The sequence below is a fragment of the Porites lutea genome, chromosome 1, assembly GCF_958299795.1.
Source record: "Porites lutea chromosome 1, jaPorLute2.1, whole genome shotgun sequence".
In the NCBI taxonomy this organism is placed as follows: Eukaryota; Metazoa; Cnidaria; class Anthozoa; order Scleractinia; family Poritidae; genus Porites; species Porites lutea.
The window spans coordinates 54,623,807-54,642,333 of NC_133201.1; the positions used below are offsets into that span (position 1 = coordinate 54,623,807).

At 39.4% G+C, this 18,527-nt stretch overlaps 1 long non-coding RNA gene across 1 annotated transcript; it reads left to right on the plus strand.

The window, feature by feature from the left end:
• The first annotated feature begins 11,421 nt into the window (after window positions 1-11,421).
• On the plus strand, window positions 11,422-18,284 carry LOC140922060 (uncharacterized). The gene is made up of 3 exons (XR_012164063.1): window positions 11,422-11,574; window positions 17,699-17,857; window positions 18,132-18,284. It is a non-coding gene; the product is annotated as an uncharacterized lncRNA (long non-coding RNA).
• Window positions 18,285-18,527: the final 243 nt, after the last annotated feature.

Genomic DNA, 18,527 nt, shown 5'->3' on the forward strand with positions numbered 1-18,527 from the left:
CGTTCGACCAACCTGCAGATTTCCGCATAACGAACAATCAGCTGTAGTCCTATATCGTCCACTGGTTAGATACAGCATCTCGGTTGAAAACAACCACCTTTCGTTATCCAGCAAAGATTCATGTTTTACCTCTGATATTTGTGAGTCAGGGGAGTTTATGACGTTATCCCAAAATGCAAGCAAAAAAGTTGCTACGATGCAGTTCATGCAAGACATGGCTGGTAGGGGGTGGGAGTTTCTGATATCTTCTTTTGGTTTTACAACCCCGAGACGATACATCAAGATCGTTGGCAACGTACCAGATGGTCACTTGGCTGAAAACTTCTCGGATTTTCATTATAACTGGTGGTGGCAGGGACGTGCAAACATCAACCTTGGCAGTGACTCAGAAATTTCTGTGAACATGAAAATAAGTGGAGAAGTCTTTGCTTTCTCAGAAGACTTAGATGCCGTAAGTTTGAATTTACATCCTTCATGCAGATTAGAAAAGTTGCTGTATCATATGACTTTTCCATGTCTAAACCATCAAAATGTGCCTTATAAGGGGTATTATTGATGGCTGTGTCGTAAGCTATGTTTTGCTTATAAGCATTACTTCCTCTTCTTTCATTGTTCTCTAAATTCGCTTCACAATTCCTTGACTGCGTCTATGTCTTTTTCGAAGCCTAATAGTTTTCTGTTGTTAGCGTCTATCAGAATCCTCAGGCGTTTATCTTTAATACTGTAGCCCCAAACCGAAATTAATCTTGGGCCAACACACTGTATATATTTTTTTCCCTCGGATCTCTCCTCGTACCGTAAGGAATAGTCCACATTAGGCCTTAAAACTGACCCGGCAGTTACATAATTAAAAACAAAAAATAAGATCTGTTTATTATTTACATATATCTGTTATCATTTCTTCCAGGTATTCTCCAGTTATTTTTCTCAGCCAATAAAATCTGTTTTCCATGGTTCCGTTGAGTTCAACATAACCCTGCAAGCCCTTGGCGACATATTTGTTTTGACATTTTATGCTAGCGAAATGATCGGAAAAGCAAAGCTTGGAGGTGAGAAATGTTTTCGAAGCTATTTTTTGGTATTATGTTTATCATTCATAAACGTTTTTACATTAAAGCAGGAGGCAAAGGAGCTAGGCAATATCATTACTGTTGTTCAACTCTGCACTGTCTATTGAGCACCGTTTTTGAAAAGTCCTATAGGGTAATCCTGGAATTGTCAAGGGAGCATGTACATTTAATGAGAGAATCTTAGAAGCAGGCGTGAACAGTACTCATACCAGGGCGGATAAATGTTGGGCGGTGAAACGAGCGCTCCGCTCTTCATTTAATGTGTGATGCGGAGTAGGACTGGCACGAGCAGGGCGGATAAAGGTTGGGCCAGGGCGGATAAAGGTTGGGCGGTGAAACGAGCGCTCCGCTCTTCATTTAATGTGTGATGCGGAGTAGGACTGGCACGAGCGCTCTTTCCGCGCTTCCGGTGCGCTTGAAGGCCGGCGAAATTTTCCTTTTTGCAAACCAGAAATCCTATTTTCTTTCTGTAATTTCAGGCTACAATGTTAAATAGATAAATTCGTTTCATAACAATATCAATAAACAATTTCATATGTTTGTGTCTGTACGTCTATAAGTCAAGCTTGTTGGTCGTATAATGCCAAAATTTGAGTTTAATTTGAAAGTGTTGAATTCCTCCTCCCTCCACTAAATATCACCTGATCGTCTTTCGCCGTTTCGTTTGCAAAAGCTTAACACTTCTTAACCTCAATTTTTACGTATGTTAAAGGAGGATAAATTTTATATAACATAACAAAAAATTAGATTGATATATATTGATATAGTGGCCCACTGGCGTTGTACTTCTTCAAACTTTGCTTGTCGGGTGCAACGCGCCATGGCGATTCGCGCAATGCGTTACAAATCCGGTAACCGCATGTAAACAAAATTTATTGAGGTTAGTTGTAAGGTTTTTTCTCCGTTTTTCTCTCTAAAAAAAAACAAGGTAAACAGTAAAAACTGAGGTGAAACTAGTTTTGAAGTTTCGAAGAAACAGAAAGACGTGTGAGATGTTTTTTTCCAAATTAAAAAGAAGGATGATGGTGATTGAAATTAGCATAATTTCCCCTTGCACGACTCCCTGCACGCATTTATAAAATACACGTCATCTAGTTATGAAACACGATCTGCTGTCTTTTAGTTTTGCCATGGATGACATGGATGAGATTTTCCTTCCTGTTTTAGACAGTACTTAGTTGTTTTTGTTTTGGAATAACATCGACATTGGCGAGTAGTAGAACGAAAATATAATTCAGTGGTAGAGTCATGGAAGTAATAAAAGAAACCCTCTGAAAGAGATGTTTGTCTACCTCCCGCAAAAAATACAACATTTGCCTCTCGGAGACAGCGTACCAGCACAAAGGAACGAGGAAGAAGTGCAAGAAAACAAGTCAAGCCGCCATAATTCAGTGACAGCGGCAGTGTACATGTCTAATGTGCAACCCACATCGCAAGCCCTGACCGAAGTCGAAAACAAGCGACATTTCTAAGCAGAGTCCCAGTCCACTGCATCACACCTTTTTGCTCGGACGCGCTCGTTTCACCGCCTAACCTTTATCCGCCCTGGGTTGGGCGGTGAAACGAGCGCTCCGCTCTTCATTTAATGTGTGATGTGGAGTAGGACTGGCACGAGCGCTCTTTCCGCGCTTCCGGTGCGCTGAATGCCGGCGAAATTTTCCTTTTTGCAAACCGGAAATCTTATTTTCTTTCTGCAATTTCAGGATACAATTTTAAATAGATAAATTCATTTCATAACAATATTAATAAACAATTTCATATGTTTGTGTCTGTATACCTATAAGTCAAACTTGTTGGTCGTATGATGCAAAAAATTTGAGTTTAATTTAAAAGTGTTGAATACCTTCTGCTTCCACTAAATATCACCTGATCGTCTTTCGCCGTTTCGTTTGCAAAAGCTTAACACTTCTTAACCTCAATTTTTACATATGTTAAAGGGGGATAAATTTTATTTAACATAACAAAAAATTAGATTGATATATTTTGATATAGTGGCGTCGTACTGCTTCAAACTTTGTTTCTCGGGTGCAACGCGCCATGGCGCGCAATGCGTCGCAAATCCGACAACCGCGTGTAAACAAAATTTATTGAGGTTAGTTGTATGGTTTTTTCTCCGTTTTTCTCTCTAAAATAAAAACAAGGTAAACAGTAGAAACTGAGGGCAAACTAATTTTGAAGTTTCGAAGAAACAGGAAGACGTATGAGATGTTTTATTCAAAATTAAAAAGAAGGATGATGGTGATTGAAATTAGCATAATTTCACCTTGCACGAGCTGCACTCATTTACAAAATACACGTCATCTAGTTATGAAACACGATCTTTGCCATGGATGACATGGATGAGATTTTCCTTCGTGTTTTAGACAGTACTTAGTTGTTTTTGTTTTGGAATAACATCGGCATTGGCGAGTAGTACAACGAAAATATAATTCAGTGGTAGAGTCATGGAAGTAATTAGAGAAACCCTTTGAAAGAGATGTTTGTCTTCTCTAACTAAACCTCCCGCAAAAAAATAGCAACATTTGCCTCTCGGAGACAGCGTACCAGCACAAAGGAACGAGGAAGAAGTGCAAGGAAACAAATCAAGCCGCCATAATTCAGTGATAGCGTCAGTGTCAAATATAATGGACAAACCACATCGCAAGCCCTGACCGAAGTCGAAAGCAAGCGACATTTCTAAGCAGAGTCCCAGTCCACTGCATCACACCTTTTTGCTCGGACTCGCTCGTTTCACCGCCCAACCTTTATCCGCCCTGGGCACGAGCGCTCTTTCCGCGCTTCCGGTGCGCTTGAAGGCCGGCGAAATTTTCCTTCTTGCAAACCAGAAATCCTGTTTTCTTTCTGTAATTTCAGGCTACAATGTTAGATAGATAAATTCGTTTCATAACAATATCAATAAACAGTTTCATATGTTTATGTCTGTATGGCTATAAGTCAAACTTGTTGGTCGTATAATGCCAAAATTTGAGTTTAATTTGAAAGTGTTGAATACCTCCTCCTTCCACTAAATATCACCTAATCGTCTTTCGCCGTTTCGTTTGCAAAAGCTTAACACCTCTTAACCTCAATTTTTGCAAATGTTAAAGAGGGATAAATTTTATATAACATAACAAAAAATTAGATTGATATATTTTGATATAGTGGCGTTGTACTGCTTCAAACTTTGCTTCTCGAGTGCAACGCGCCATGGCGATTCGCGTAATGCGTCACAAATCCGGCAACCGCATGTAAACAACATTTATTGAGGTTAGTTGTAAGGTTTTTCTCCGTTTTTCTCTCTAAAACAAAACAAGATAAACAGTAAAAACTGAGGGGAAACTAGTTTTGAAGTTTCGAAGAAACGAAAGACGTATGAAATGTTTTTTTTTCAAAATTAAAAAGAAGGATGATGGTGATTGAAATTAGCATAATTTCACCTTGCACGAGCTGCACGCATTTATAAAATACACGTCATCTAGTTATGAAACACGATCTGCTGTCTTTTAGTTTTGACATGGATGAGATTTTCCTTCGTGTTTTAGACAGTACTTAGTTGTTTTTCTTTTGGAATAACATTGACATTGGCGAGTAGTAGAACGAAAATATAATTCAGTGGTAGAGTCATGGAAGACCATGGAAGTAATAAGAGAAACCCTTTGAAAGAGATGTTTGTCTACTCCAATGAAACCTTTCGCAAAAAATAGCAACATTTGCCTCTCGGAGACAGCGTACCAGCACAAAGGAACGAGGAAGAAGTGCAAGAAAACAATAAAGTCGCCATAATTCCGTGACAGCGGCAGTGTCTAATGGAACAACCAAATCGCAAGCCCTGACCGAAGTCGAAAACAAGCGACATTTCTAAGCAGAGTCCCAGTCCACTGCATCACACCTTTTTGCTCGGACGCGCTCGTTTCACCGCCCAACCTTTATCCGCCCTGACTCATACCGTTAGTGTTCGTTGAAGTTATCAGAAAATAATAGAGAAGCTGATAATGAAGCAATCGAATGCGAACTTACATTGTGGATCTTCGACTAGTGCAGTTTTGTCCCGTGCCACGAGTTTATTTGGGTGCTAGCCATAGACATGTTGTGTTCGTTGGATTTCGTTTCGTTTGCACTGAAACTTATTTAATAATCGTTTTAATTTATCACGAGACAGATGGTAAGTTTTGGGGGGAATTTCCATCTTGAATATTGAGCATGGCTTCGTTGCCCCATTTATCTTAATTTTTTTTCCCAAACCATGAGTTTCATAACCTGTCTGATCCAATGAAAAGTTGAATGAAGATATATGCAGACGTTACGTGGCTGAAGTCCTCGTTTTGTCCTCAGAACAGATAGAAGAAGCGTTAAAATACAGCTATGAAACTTACTTATCATTTGGTTTCGTTGACAACATCATATCATTGACAATGACACTATTAGAGAAAGCTTAAACAAGTTGACACCTACCATAAAATTGGCCGTATATCAGACACTTCGTTGGTAACGTTTTGGTTCTTCAAAGGAATGTATTCCATGCATGTTCACTATAATTTATTGTCACAAAATAGAGAAGGTCATTTAAAATGATAAATAGAAATTACTACTGGCTCTTGATTAGTAAAGATCAACATGAAATAAACGCTAACATGAAATGGGAAAGAGACCTCCTACCTGAAACAATACCTGCAAGGCATCATTTCTCCCGTGTGAAAAATATTTGCAGAGATAACAAACTAAGATAATTCTACTTTAAACTCTTACACAGAATTGTCGTCACAAAAAGAGAACTGTTCACGTATGGTATTGCAGAAAATGCGCTTTGTCCTTACTGCAGACAAAATGATTCAACAATTCATCCTTTTTGTAACTGCCACTGGACCAAGTGGTTTTTTTCAGAAGTAATCAAATGGTTCAACGTCGAGAATGCCACCTCCTTTGCGCCATCCTCAAGTGAATTAATTTTTGGTCTTAATAATGACAGAAAGAATCAAAGCTCTTCGGCAATTGTCAAAAAGCTCGATTTTACTCTTTTGAATGCTAAATATTACTTGTACATAAATAAGTTAGCCCCTAAGGACTTATCTTTGGATGAATTTAAGGCTAAAATCAGTTGGAGATACGATTTCGAAAAACCCCCTCCTTCAATTAGTTAGTAAGTATCCATCTTACCGGAATAATCTGTTAATTAGCAGGTCTATCGTTATTGTGCGTATCATTACAACTGCTGTATTATTCTTTCTCGTCTTTATGTAATTTTGATCCAATCTGTAATATCGATATATACTTTCTTTTAGTTTTAAATTTTGCAACTGTAATATATGTTTTGTCAATAAACGTAAAATGAAATTAAAAAAAAAAAATAGAGAAGGTCATCGATTTACCCGCTCCTAATTATACTCGATTATATTATACTTATTTTTTTCTTTTCTTTTTACTTTTGAGGGACAACGCTTTTTACAGGCTATACTGATGATTGCAAGGTGCCTCAAGGATTCGTTTTAACACTTGACAGATCTGCCGAGCTCTTCAATGCAAATCCGTTGTCTCAAATTATAAGACCGAATGCTGGTTTAAAATACTTGCAAATATACCATTCAGTTACCGGCGGACAGGACAACTCAGCCGAGGATAGAAGGTACAATTTGAGGTTTCTAGAATTGCAAACGCAGGATATGAAACGAATCCTTCTCGATGTAGAGAATTCGGTACCGGAACTGCGATATGACACCGGGAAGTGGAAGGTAGTAGCAGAAAATATGCTGACCTCCGTTATTGAAGCTCGTCGAATTCTGTCCTCGAGTTCTAATTGGTTTCAGCTAAAGCGCCTTGTACGAAAGCTGGACAATGACCTTGACACGATAACAAGGGCATTTGACCTTCTCGTAGCCCAGCTACAACCGTACAGAAACCGAACAAGCATAATAACCGTTATCGATCGTATAGTTCGATTAAAAGCAGACATCCCAAAGACCATCGCGCTATCGTTTTCTAAAACTCCTATTAACCAGAACCTCCTGGGACTGCGTTTCCAGTTGGTTGCTGAAATATGTCACAAGCGACTCTGCTTCCCCAACATAAAGTCAATTGTTTGGTCCTTACAAGGTAACCAGTGTCGTCCTAATACACAAAGAGAAGTTGCTGGTTTACTTGTCGAGGGAACGGCTTTACGATCTATTTCTCTTAATGACCTCATGGCAATCCCAGCAGGTGGTTCAGTGACCGTTTTTCTCTCTCGTCAACGTAACCAAATCACAACCACCTTTGATTGCCTTGTAAACGTACTTGGAGTGATGGAAAAGGTAACTGTTACCATGATTGAAAATGAGTTATCCTTCGTAGTATCGGGGGACATTTTCGGTGAGTTTGATGCACTTTTAACTGTCAAAGCCCAAATAGAGAACGTTGAAAAATGGAATTCCATTTTGCTTGCAGTGGAAGGAAAAATGAAGCGATCTTCACGTCTTCATACTCTCCTCGAAAATAAGATCGCAAACTATTCAAGAATGTTAGCAAAAGAGGCTTCACGAAGATTGGCGAGTGCCCAAGTGGCTTTCTATTCTGCGCAGAAGAAGTTGTCATCGGCAAAGGAGGTCTTCCAATCGAAAAAGTCCACTGCCGAGGACTTGAGGATCATGAAAGAAAACGCAAAGAACGCACTTCGCGAAGCACGCTTGAGGTATCATCAAACTAAAGTGCGTTTTAACAGCACATTTTATCATTTCCAAGACCTCGAAAGCGCAGTTTGTGAGATTCAGGATTGCAACTACACCTGTTTAGAAAACGGCTGTGCCGTCCCTGATCTGTGTCAAGATCTTCAGAATATCACATTTCTTGAGCATCAGTGTGATACAGTACAAAATTTCATAAAAGTTGAAAAGGTACAAACAAGAAAAGAAAAACAAAGATTCCAGGTTCCGATATATAAAGTGATATATACTGGTAACTGCAAATCGGATATTTCTCAATCAATCATTGATGGAGCAATGAAAGGATTTGCAATTGGTGGACTGATTGGTGGAGTCATTGGTGGAGCAATTGGTAGCGCCTTCAGTGGTTGTGACGATACCTACGAAACGGTAATTGGTGGCTATCGAACTGTCGAATACTATGAAAAAGTTTTCGAGACCAAATCGGTTGACACAGCCGTCCAGAAAGTCGAGTGTACTGGTCAAACAGAAAGGACAAAGCCCGGTGGATATGGGCCCCCTTACACTTGTTGCAAGCAAACAGGATGCGAAACAAAAGTGTTAGATCCTCAATGCATCTCAACCAACAATGAGTGTGAAAACTCCCTGAAGGAACTCAAATTCCTATTAGACGTGCGGAATAGAAGTTTGTTACCTGAATTTCTCTTGTTAAGAAATGCTGCTAGTGAGGTGAAAATTACAACGTTCTCCTTTGAGAAAGCCAGAATGCGCCACGAGAAGGCAATTACATTGCTTAAACAGGTAGAAGCATACATGAATCAACAATTTTCAACAGTGGAGATCACCAATGCTTCTTTGGTGCGCGTTCGACGAATTGTTGACTTTGGGTTGAGAATAGCAAAGGCCCTAAACGCCTCAGACGGCAAGGAGGTTGTAGATCTTGACGAACTGAAATTTTCCCTTTTCGTGCCATCCGAGGGTTTTGGGAAGATTTCTTTTCAAAGTAATGCGAGCACAGTCAGTGGGAAACGAGCAACTATTCGCTTTCTTGTTGATTTCAACCAAGAAGAACGTTCAATTAGCTCGGCGTCCAAAAGCATTGTTGCCAAACTGTTTGCTGGCGAACACGCAAGAAGAAAACGATCCATACCAGAAGCGATTTCAGAAAACTCAACTAATTCTGTAGATTCTAGCTTCACTGATTACCAATATGCATGCCTGTTTATGAACAAAACACACCAATACTTGAAAAACATGTTTGATTCGTTAGGAGACCTTATTGCTTCAGTTAAAGGATTGAACTTTAATCTTTCCTCTGGTTTAAGAGAACTGGAAATTTTAACCCAGACTGCCGTCAATAGTTCTCTGTCACAAAATGTATCACTGAATGCTAGCAGCGGTGACAACTCAAACAACTCGTTTCTGGAAGAATACGTGGAAATGTTACAAGTGTTAAAAGATGGAATCATTGGATTGAACAATGATTCTTCACAACACTGGAATGGTAGTCTTGAAGCTTGGAGGGCTTTTCTCGAGGTTTTTACTTCTGCCAAAGAATTTGAAGAGTGCTCTGGCACACAAGACTGCATTGAATACTTTTTTGCGGGAGCAAAAGAATTTTACGAATTTGAAGACAGTCCAAGGGCCCTCGAGATCAAAGAGGCACTTCCTCAACTCAAAGAGGTAATAAAATCATTAACAACTGAAGATATGAGTATGCAAGAGGCCGAGCAAGCCCTCACTAGTGCTGCTTTGTTAATGAATTTAACGTACGACGATTCGGTTTTGTGTGGTGGATTACCACGCATAACATCCTCTTCTCAGGGAGAAGTCATTACCTTTCCTGGATACAACTTGACACTGAGCTGTCGTGCTAAAGAGGAACAGAGATTAAAGTACGCTTGGAGACAAAACGATAATAGATTAAGCGAATCAGTGGATGGAACCTTCCACGTAGGTAACATCACCACTGAAAATGAAGGTGCTTATTATTGTATTGTTTCAAACAACAAAGGAAGCACAGTTTCCAACGTGACACTTGTCAAAGTTCAAAGGAAACCGGTGATCACTGATCATCCAAAGCCACAGAGGGTGGTGTTTAGAAGCCAAATGCCAGTGACATTCACTTGCAATGCAACTGCTAACCCATTACCTACTTTTCAGTGGTTCTTTCAACCAAGGAACTCGTTGGCTATCAAAGTCAATGAAACCGGACCTGTTTTATTCATTGCTAACCCTAATCTTCAACAAGAAGGATATTACTATTGCAATGCATCTAACGCCCATGGAATAGCGGTCTCACAGAGAGCCCGATTAGATGTATCAAATCACACAATTGGGCTGCCAAGGCTTCTTGTTGCCTTCAATCTCACCACTCGCTGTTCGAATTCATCCTCAAATTCTTCTAACAGCTCTGCCCCAAATCCGCTCCCACGTGACTCTGAATCCATAAACATAGAGCCATCATCGCTTGACAGAAACTTGAGTTTAACAAGGATCCTCCTCCACTCTTTGGCAAGCTCTCTGAATGTGTCAAAAGAGTTAATTTCTCAATTAGAATATTTTTCACGAAATGATTCAAGGCTGTCCGTGATATTCATTTTAAACGTTGTAAACAAGACTTGGAAACAAGACAACTTAGAACTTTATGTAGATATAGTTGAAGCAATCGCAGTTGCCAAGGCTAACATGTTCAAGAAGCTACAACAGTTTAACACAGAGGTTATTAACAAGACTTTCACAGTTCCATGGAATACCTCATCTCTGATTGGAGAACCTGGCAGCGTACAAGTTTACTCGTTACCTCCCGAATGTCCCGAGGGACAATACCTAAGTGGAAATGGTTTTATTTGTGGTAAGTTTCCAGTTTTCTTGCAGTTATACCTTACATGACCTTAACTATTAACAAAGCCTGCAAGAAAGCTCTCCTTTTGGGGGAGTGACCAGAAGTCTCGCGAGAGCCGCACACGAAAGGAAATGCGTGTGCGCCGCCCCTCGCGACTCGTTTTACTTGCCACTCGAAACGGAGAGCTTGCTCACAGGCTGCTATTAACATAGTACGGCGTATTAAGTACGTATCACCAAAGACACCGGACAGGAAACACGAATTCGCAAATATTTTTCAAATCATGAATTCTCTTTTTCCTATGTTCTTTTTATTCATGTTCTATGTATTTAAGTATTCGCGTAGAGTATTAGTTAACTTTGCTAGTTTAGTATAGTAGCTAAGGTAGGTATTGTAGATTGAAGCAATAGAACCAAAGGTTTTACATTTAGCCTTTCAAACGGTCCTCGAGCCGGGTAAACGGGTAAACCGGCACGCTTGCCGCTATATAGATACTATTAATTTCACTAAGAATTCTTTAAAATTATTAATAATAATAATAATATATCTACAAAAAAAGGGGAGGCGGTGGTCCCCTCGGTCCAACCCCAAATCCGCCCATGCGAGCCATAAGGTAGAGGTACACGAATCACATTATTTTTCTTCTTTAGCGAAGAGATACCTTGCTGGAGAACATCAAGTATTTTTCTTGGAAATGTGTTTTTGCTTGTTCTATTTAAAGAAATATCGAGCATCGATGTTTTCTTAGTTGAAATTAATGTTCAAACTATCTTACCTCAAACACATTCCTTATGCATAGTTAATTTCTCTTCTTGTTCATTTTACATGGCAAATAAAAATGCGTATCGTGTTATGATTCCTAACAAAAAATGTCGCTACCTTTTAGCAAACTGTCCTGCTGGTTCACACTACAACGCAGAAAACGCTAGCTGTGTTAAATGTCCAGTTGGTACTTACCAGCCTGTGCAAGGTCAAAAGGAATGTATTCCCTGCGGTAATGACCTCACTACAGCCTCGAATGGGACAATTGAAGAATCAGATTGCTTCGGTATGTTTGTAGTGCTCACTATTTAATTATCTGATCTGAGCTTCCTTATTACCCTGTACTGTAATTGGAATGGGTTGTCGGTGACAATGAAAAGACCTTGTGTAGCTCCATGTCATTGTTTTATGTTGATTATACTAGGGCGCGTACCAAACGTCAGAACAGGCGGCTTGAGACCGGTCATCTTGAAGAAGAGATTCGCTAAAAACCTGTTACCCCAATACATACTATTCTATGGTTGAGACTAATCTAACTGGACAGGCCTTTCTTAATAGCAAACTATTTTCTTTGCGACTGGACTAGTCTGGCCTACTAGTTCTGATTTATGGTAATTGCTCTTCGATATGCAGTTAGGAGTTCGGTTTTTCAATGCAGTCCCGCCCCTTTCATAGCAAAAACTGTGCTCTTTGCACTGCCCGTTATCTCTTTTGTGCAGAAGAAACCAGGTTACTGATTGGACAACCTGTGGCTCGTAATTACTACAACTCAAAGCAGTTAAGCCCTATTATCACCAAACACTCTCATTTTCGTTACTCTCAATATTTCTTGTGACCTCGTTATATTCTGTTTAAATAAGCAAGGTAAATTGAATTCCCTTCAGTCAGTGATGAGTCAAATGAGCAGTTTCTATTGACAATCAGTAGGTTAAGGTTCAAACTACTTGTCCATAAATTTGAATGTTCTTTTGTGCTATCCTCGGGTTGAGATGAGCCACGCCCAATAAAAAGCAATCGTAAAATTGTTGGCTTGTACCTTGAAAAGGTAGATTAAACGATATAAAAATGTCAGCATATTTTCTCATTCTCTCTTGAAAGCTGATTGCCCACCCGGTTCTTTCAAGAACATGAGCAGAACTTGCATTTTATGCCCCCGTGGCACTTACCAACCTTCAAGAGGACAACTTTCTTGTATTTCCTGTGGACAAAATCTGACTACCGCTTCAGCTGGAACAGTGGACAAAAAACTCTGTATTAGTAAGTTTAAAACATAGAAATGATAGAAATTGACGAAGTAAAGAGTAAAGCTATGAAACGTTTGAACCCAGGAGTCATTTCATAAGTAGGTTGAGTGTGATCGTTCGGGTGAACGTAGACCTGAATGGGATTGTTGTTGACAGTGACTGACGTTTCGTTACTTGTGCGGTAGTCATCTTCAGAGATGACTACAACGTTACTTGTTACTTGTTTTAATTCAGTCTCGCCAAATTCAGCATAATCTTAGACCGACAAAACAAAACTATATTAATTATTTATTATGATTTTTTTATGGATTATTGATTATTAATTATTATTTGATCCATTTCAGACGGTGATCTCCCTTTTGTGTTAAATCACCGAATAAATACTCATTGTCAGAACTGGATTTTGTTTAACCCTTTTCAGACCAGGGGAGGCTTTTGGAGAGAACTGGATATTGAGAACGTTTGAAGACTGATTATTATTTCTTCTTTCTTTGTCGTATTTAGCAAATTGTCCTGGTGGTTGGTATTATGATACGGAGAAATATACCTGTGTTGAATGTCCACTTGGTACATTTCAACCCTCACAAGGTAAAAAGGACTGCATCCCATGTGGCAAGAACCTCACCACATTCTCAAATGGAACAGTAAAAGAATCCGATTGCATCGGTAAGGCAGCAATTGGTAAATCATTCATCATCTATTTTCTCACTAATTAAGTTTTATTGATTAAATAACGAGAAGATATCTATCAGCCGTCTTTTTCCATGTTAATAGAGGTCTTAAGATTCGAAGAAGAGGACGACTACAAGGACGATAGAGCGATTTTCGAGTGACCTTGAAATGAAAAGGCGCGAACAAAACAGAAACAACAAACAAACGGAAATAGAGCGATTTGATTGGTTTGTCGAACGGATACAAACGCGCGTGGCTTTTGGTTGGTTAAGCGAACGCTCGGGTGAAAAAACTTCATGCCCGAGAACTTTCTAGAAATCAATCGATACTTCGCTTTGACGTCATACTGCAACACGATTGGCCAGTCGAACAGTGCCTTCTCCACATTAGGGTTTTCTTTGGCGGGCAGACGAAGAGGGCACGTTTTGATCTTTTCATCCATTGGTTGATAAAAGAAATAACGAACACTTACCGAAACCATTTTTCAGATCAAGGTCATACGAAAATCGCTCTATTTATCTAAAAGTTTTTTTTTTCGCGTATTCTCAAAAATTAGACTCCAGAGGAAACATCATTTCACATTTTCCACCAGAAAAGTAAATAACATCTCCCGATCGCAAAATGTTAAAACTTCTAACTTACGAAAACTTGTTTCCGTGACTTCGTGCGCAAAAATTCGCAGTAGAATGGCGACGGCTACCTTTTTTCCCCGCCAAAATGACTTTGGCTCACGCGAGCGCACTACTTAGTATTGCCAAAATTGAGTTCTCGTAATCGTCCTCGTGTTAGAATCTAAAGTTCTATTGTTAAGAGGGTTTTTTTGTCTAGCTGACTGTCCAGCTGGTTCATACAGTACACTCGCGAACCGAACGTGCGTCTTGTGTCCCCGTGGCTCTTATCAACCTGAAAGAGGTCGGATATCTTGCATATTGTGCGGTATAAATCTTACAACCCTATCAAATGGAACAATTAATGATGCGCAATGTATTGGTAAGTAAATGAAGCTAGTTAAATCAAGGGTGCGTTTCTTTGTCCGTATTCTAGATCGGAAGAGGAATTTTTTAGATAGTTACTGAAACATACTCACTGAAAAGTTATGAGGTAAATTGTCATACACAAATGAGTTGTAGCCAATCAGGAGCGAACGATGTTTTTCACAGGTAAAAAAGAAAACCAAAACACAAAAAACGATACTCCCAATCAGAACCGCGAACGATGTTTTTTCACATGTGAGAAAAATGATACGTCCAATGAAAAGCCACAGAGGTGTGTGAGTTTCGCATCAAATTTCCCGCCTTTTATAGGCGCTTGAACCTTAAAGTGCCCTCGCTTTGTGAGTTGCTCTCGGAAATTGGATTGGAATAGAGTTGTATATAAGTTCACGATCGATGAAGTAATTTGAAGATAACAGTTAAAATAATAACGGAAGGGAAAAAAACCGAACGAGACGTAAGCTTGTACTTTCTATCGGAGCTAAGCTTATATGCTTCTGTTTATATTCAAACTGGTCATTTTACTCAGAATCATTCATTTTTAATTGTACATTCAGAAAAAAAAGTTAAAATTACTTGTAATTACTGGATTACTTCATATCCTTGCCCAAATTACAATTTTTAAGAAGCGTCTTTTCTTTGTCATTTCGCGGTGCTTAGCGGCATATTTTGGCAATTTTAGGATCTGAAAGCTTTGAAATTAAAAAAACTGGCAAAATGTTGAATGTCACAGTATGTATATAATAAACACAATACCGTATGGAAAGTGCCTTGTACGGCATTTACGCACTCGTTGTTTCTGTATCAGAAATCGAACAAGTGAGCGCGGCAGAGTGCGTAAATACCGTGCAAGGCACTTTCCATGAAGTATTCTATATATACATAGAACAATGTCACTGATGTTGCGTGTTCTCGTTCTTCTCTTTCCGTTCAGCTGACTGTCCAGCTGGCTCATACAGTACCCTGAACAGGACGTGTATCTTATGCCCCCGCGGCACTTACCAACCTGAAAGAGGGCGGTCATCTTGCATTTCCTGCAGACAAAATCTGACTACACCATCAAATGGAACAGCAGATAAACTTCAATGTATCAGTAAGTCTTGAAGCAAATGTTTGTTATTCAATCAAGCTGAAAAGTTTTTGTTTCTCAAAGAGCATTTTCAGTATTTATAGCACTAATGCAAGTTCGGCCGAGCAAATGCCTGAAACAAATAATCTAAATAGAACAGGGTTAAGATTCCCAACTGTCTGGAGGCAAACTAGGTGGCTATTTACAAGCGTGGCCAAAGATTTGATGAACAAATTCAGCTAGCGGTCTGAGCGGGACTTGAAATCGGGGCCTCCGAATTGCAAGTCCAGCCCTCTAACCACTCGGACCACTCGGCGACATTGACAAACGAAACTGATATAGAAAATGATAGCTCCGCTAGATTCTCAGTTCGGTTTTTACAGTTAATGTTTGGGAAAATATTTGCCCTTGATGATATAAGATTTAAGCACTCCAAACTCAGAAGTTATGGGAAGACTGGTACGCGATTAATATGTAATGAACTTGTCCTTGAGTATATGCAATTTTTACGTTGTGTACACTTTATTACCAATCCAACGGAAGGGGATCGAGGGCACGAGCCTGGGTTTGTCAGCTAAGATCAAACTCCTATTTTGCACTTGTTTTAATTATTTCATGAAATTCAAAGCAAAGCAAAATTCGTAATTAGCTGACATGGGTATCTCCTTCAATAGCAAACTGTTCTTCTGGTTCCTACTACAACACGGAGAAGGACACGTGCGATAAATGTGCAATTGGTACTTACCAACCTGGACTAGGTCAAAAGGAATGTATTTCCTGCGGTGAAAATCTTACCACACTGCTTAAAGGGATGGAAAAAGAATTAGATTGCATCGGTAAGTTGTCCATTTACTAATATCGTTACATTAGTTTGCTTGTGGCGTGGTAGCCAATCAAATAAAATTTGATCATTTTGTGTTTCAAAGATCACAAGACAATAAAGAAAAAAATTACCGATAAGAGAGATCTATACTCACACTGTCCTGTCCAAAGGAAGCCAAAAACACCTTCGATATTGTAAGGAACAGTTTTTTTTATTTCGGAAAAACCGCAACCATTTCTTTATTCTGTTGTATAGCTTATGTTCAGATTCGGACGCTCCGGTTTCTTCGTATCCTTTCTAAACATGGAACATTTATTAAAGAATTTAAGTTACTGACTTTTCTCCTTGTGTTCCTCTTTGTAGCTGACTGTCCAGCTGGTTCATTTAGTACACCCATAAACAGAACGTGCATCTTGTGTCCACGCGGCACTTACCAACCTTCAAGAGGTCGGCTGTCTTGCCTTCCGTGCGGTCAAAATCTTACCACTACGTCAGCTGGAACAGTGGATAAAATCCAATGTTTTAGTAGGTTCAAGGGCATTTTACTTGGTTTCTTCAAATGAATTAGTATAGCTTTTTTTTCTTTTTTTAGTTATGGTTCTCTCGTTTTAAGTCTAGTAAGTAATCAGAAAAAATACTTAAGATGGGTCAGAGGAGCGTAGCCTTCGACCACCACACGACTTGTAAACCAGTGAGAAATGGAGTTAGTACTCCGATCAATGCGCTGAACTTTTCGGTTTTGTCAACTGGCGAGATAAAACTGTAGACGGATTGAAAGGCTGCTTTTTCCATTGCTAGCCCTTCGTTTGAGAAAATTCTACGCCTAGAATCCTAAACCAAAAGCTGCCCCCGTCCTCAGCTAGCGTGAATGAGATCAGAACTCTTACCAAACTACCTTGAGTAAGGCTGCATGGTTTCATTTCAAATGTGATCGTTTTGTAATATCTCTGTGTATCTTCAATGGCCTTCCGTTTCAACATCATATACTTCAGATACTGCTGCGAAGTGAAACCGGCTTTTTTCTGGTCACTAACATATTCTAATATCTACCATCTTTGGCTTTAAAAGCAAACTGTTCCGCTGGTTCATACTACAATGCCGGGGCCAACAAGTGTAGTGCATGTCCACTTGGAGCATACCAACCTGTTCACGGTCAAAAAAAGTGTATTTCCTGAGGTTTTAACCAATCAGAAACGGGTGAATATTTTGAATGAATAATAACAATTGTTACATTAATTTTATAGCTAACTGCCCGGCTGGTTCATACAGTTCCCTTAACCGTGAGTGCGTCTTATGTCCCCGTGGCACTTATCAACCTGAAAGAGGGCGGCCATCTTGCATTTCCTGCAGAAAAAATCTGACTACACCTAAAAATGGAACAGTGGACAAAATACATTGTATTAGTGAGTGTCATTTTCAATTCGCTTGCCAGGATTGTTGGCTGAATATTTAAGCTGTAAAATTTAGTGAAAGTCCCTGATGTAACTGATAACATTACCATTCGTTATGGCTTTTTTTCTTTTTTCCGTTCAAACGTGTCGCATAGTGGTACTAACGTTACATAGGTTTTCGTAACATGGAGTTTCTAATCACTTTTATTGTTTCAATAGCAAACTGCTCAGCTGGTTCGTACTATACTGATAGTGGAAACTGCAGTAAATGTCCACTTGGTACTTATCAACCTGATCAAGGCCAAAAAGAATGTATTCTGTGTGGCCAAAACTTCACCACAGCCTTGAACGGAACATCAAAGGAATCAGACTGCATTGGTAATGAATGTTTCCTAGGGTCCAGAAAGCAGCATGTACATAACTAAAAACATTGATGTTGTCGTACTTCAACGACATCAGTATCAACAACCTTTTTCCAAGTTTGTGTCTCGAAATCTCTATAAGGTGGTGACATGAATATCATACTTTTAGAAGTACCACACAAGCTAGCCTGCATTAGTCACGCACACTGCAATGTTTTGCTACGATTTAAACATTATCATTCAGGTAATTTATGACTCTTTACGTGTAATTTGTTTTTATATTTTTATAGCTGACTGTCCAGCAGGTTCGTACAGTTCCCTGAACAGAACGTGCAGCTTGTGTCCTCGCGGTACTTACCAACCTTCAAGAGGTCGGCCATCTTGTTTTTTCTGTGGGCAAAATCTAACTACGTACTCTGCTGGAACAGCTGATAGAAACCATTGTATTGGTAAGCAATCACTGTTTTCGATGACAAAAGCTGGTTGACGTTTCCAGTTGAACACTATTCGTCTGACGAGCGCCCCTGCTCTACACATGATCTCAGTTTGTAACCGGTTAAAAACCGCTTTCCTTGATTCTCTTTTTTTTAGTTAACAATTTACTACAGCTTAATTCCGTTTTCAAGGTCCTTTTGTTTCTTTCATTATACAACAAGTGGCTGTAATGTCATGATATATCCAGGTGG